Source organism: Phalangium opilio, unplaced genomic scaffold (genome assembly GCF_054372755.1).
Source record: "Phalangium opilio isolate 3A_F unplaced genomic scaffold, DU_Popi_V2 ptg000209l_1, whole genome shotgun sequence".
Taxonomy (NCBI): Eukaryota; Metazoa; Arthropoda; class Arachnida; order Opiliones; family Phalangiidae; genus Phalangium; species Phalangium opilio.
Genome location: NW_028324217.1, coordinates 15,956,473 through 15,959,439, shown reverse-complemented (window position 1 = coordinate 15,959,439; position 2,967 = coordinate 15,956,473). Strand labels below are relative to the sequence as shown.

Genomic DNA, 2,967 nt, shown 5'->3' with positions numbered 1-2,967 from the left:
TTTAACGTTACATAACACCAAAGCTTATTTGTGGCTTCACGCACTGAAAGTAATTGCGCACCATAAAAAGCATGAAAACACGAATCTACAATCCGATTACGATCAGATCTTTCACTGATCTAGGCTGCGTTCAGCAGAGCTCACCAAAAAAGACAGTGGATTTTGGAAAACGTTTACCCGTGAGCTCTGTCGTCATGGCTTTCTGAATGCTTTTCTCCGGCCATTGGTGTTTTAAAAATGACGCTAGCGCAATAAAGCGTGCAAGGTACCAAGGCTTAACAAAAATTGTTAACTGGTGTACATGTCGGATGGACAAAAACAAAGACCAGAAGATGGTGGTGTTGTTAGAAGCCAGTGTGAACCGACTGGTGTCCATGTGGAATGGACAAAGACCAAATGATGGTGGTGTTTGAAGCCAATAAGTACAGATTGGTATTCATGTGGAATAGACAATTGACTAGTCAGATGAAGTAGTAGTGGCCAGTTGATTTGTGGATAGATTTAAGTTTTGAATTTTCCGGGAACTGTGAATGCGGTCCGGAAATAGCGAACACATTTGCTTCGATTCGGAGACTGCGAACGCGGTCCCATGGGGTGTAAGTCGATAACAACAGCCTGACAGAGACGTCGAAATTAGAACCTCTCCCTGACATACCTCACTCGGAGAGGTAAAAAGATTCAAGGCATGTCTCTGTGTGTCTGTTTGTCTGTCACCGCGTTCGCAGACAGCAATACTGACTTCTCCATTATCGTCGTTAGGGTTAAGATATACTCTGGGATCGACTATGATTACGAGAGACGCCCCCCCTTAATGGCCTTATGTATTGTAAATTTACAAAAATTGTGAAAAAGGTGTTTGCTAGAAGTCAAACGTTAAAAATAGCTATGTTTATAATTATTTTTGGAATAACGTTTCGTCAAACGAATTAACTAATATCAGAAGTATATAATACTCTCTATTATCCCCTTCTGCTAATATTAAGGCAAATTACCGATAATTAAAATTATTAATATAAATTATATGTATTTAATTATTTAAGTAAACCTCTCAATTGGGTAGATAGCCCTTGTGTCGACTCGGAGAGATTAATTTTGGTTTCCCAAATTGTTTATTGATGTTCCAGCGCTTAATGATGTTTTGAGCGCAAAATGCCAACCATTTTTCTAGTTTTAAAGCAAGCGTGCTTAACTATCCTCGGTTTCCTCTGTTACTCGAGACAAAAAGGTAAATCTATCAGCAAAAATTAGCAGTCTTTGATAAGGAGACCCTAAAATGGCGCTGAACGAAATGGAATTTCTTGGCAATAACCGATATTTTATATACAGGTATCTAATTAGCATTTTAGAATCTTAAACTTTATTTTACACTTGAAACACACGAAGTTTCGGTTTCTTATATGAAATCATCTTGACACAAACCTTAGCAAGTCTAGAATTTTGCAAAAAATATAACATCCGTAATGGTTTTAATTATTCTGTAATAAGAGGTTTAGTAAAGTGTAATTCAATCTTTGAAAGGGCAAATATTCTCATCTTAAACTTTCCCTTGTCCAACTCTTCTAATGTTATCATGAGTTTACAAGATATGTTCCATAAGTATGACTCTACCGATACTTCGTCATGATAGAGACTTAATGAAAGCTGTAGTTCGAGAAAAACGCGAGCGGCGAGATTAACCCTCGGTTACACCTGAGCTTCGATTCTGTTTCAGTTTAGAAAGTCTTGTTTAACGTCACAGATTTCTTTTTGCTTCAAAGCAAACACTATTAATTTGTCTGTTACTGAAGAATCATGAAATAACTCTCATAACCTCTGCAGCCTTTGAAGTTTTTCGATTGTCCATTCTTAACATTCTATGATTTAAGTGGACCCCAAAATGGCATTGAACGAAATTCAATTTGTCGGAAATGATCGACATTTCAAATACAGGTATAACTTGAATTTTCAAATCATAGGTGTTTTCATTGACAAATTCATTATTAAAGGTACACCCAAGAGACAACCATTAATTTTTCGTTTTCTGAGTTTAATCAGGTGAGTTTATCATAATTCGGTGGCTTTTTTGAAGCGAGTGTTCAATCATTCTTAATTAAGATTGCTTTCCTGATGACAATTTGACTTTCGTTTCTTATCAGGACTGGACCCTTGGTGATCAGCTGGAGTTCATGGCCGAATATTTAAAACGATTCCTCAACATGAAGTAAATTTCACACTTGGAAATTGCTTCTAATAGCAGTGATAGATTTATTTTTTAAGAAGGAATGGACAACGTTTGGCCTTTACTTCAGTCCGACTCATAGCCGAGTATAGAGCCCCTTCCTTCAACACGTAACCAAAAAATTAAATTTTCTTATTGGCTCACTAAAACTACGTATTGGTGACGTTGCTGACAAGGAGGGCTAAAAATACGTAATAGACCCAACCAACAAATAAACAAGTTGGCTTGGTCTAGTCTCCATCTAAGGGATAGGATCACGTGACTAGCAAAGTTTACTGTAGTACCATCTGTCGTTGGGCGATGAAAATAAATCTGTTATTTTATTAGAGTCTGACTCTTGGGGTAAAACGGGTTCTGCGCATGAAAAAATCAAGCCAATCAGGTTATCCCTTTCTCACCTCAAAACCCGAGCTCGAGATCTTGAGCCGTTGTAAAAATTCAAAAGATTTGTTGGTTTGGTCTATTCCTGTTTACCTCTGTCGTTATGACTACGACCCCTCTTGCGTTGTACAGATAAACGTCTTCACAGGGGTTCAAAATGGATCCGTCTAAAAGCGAGGGTTCGGAAATTATTCGGGAATTGTCTTTAATAACAATTAAGAAGGTAGTTAGTGAATTTGGTGCCGGTGTTTTGGATTTGGAGTACATCTGTAAGGGTGAAAATTGTTCGCTAATTCTTTCTAAAGACAATCGTGTCTACTATCCTCATGATTTTGTAAGCGAATTTGATGAAGTTAACCTAGGCTTGG

The 2,967-nt window shown here is 37.5% G+C and overlaps 1 long non-coding RNA gene across 1 annotated transcript; it reads left to right on the top strand.

Annotated features, from left to right (window-relative positions):
- The first annotated feature begins 1,148 nt into the window (after nt 1–1,148).
- Nucleotides 1,149–2,249, top strand: LOC149620846 (uncharacterized). The gene is made up of 3 exons (XR_016375474.1): nt 1,149–1,929; nt 1,986–2,034; nt 2,136–2,249. It is a non-coding gene; the product is annotated as an uncharacterized LOC149620846 (long non-coding RNA).
- Nucleotides 2,250–2,967: the final 718 nt, after the last annotated feature.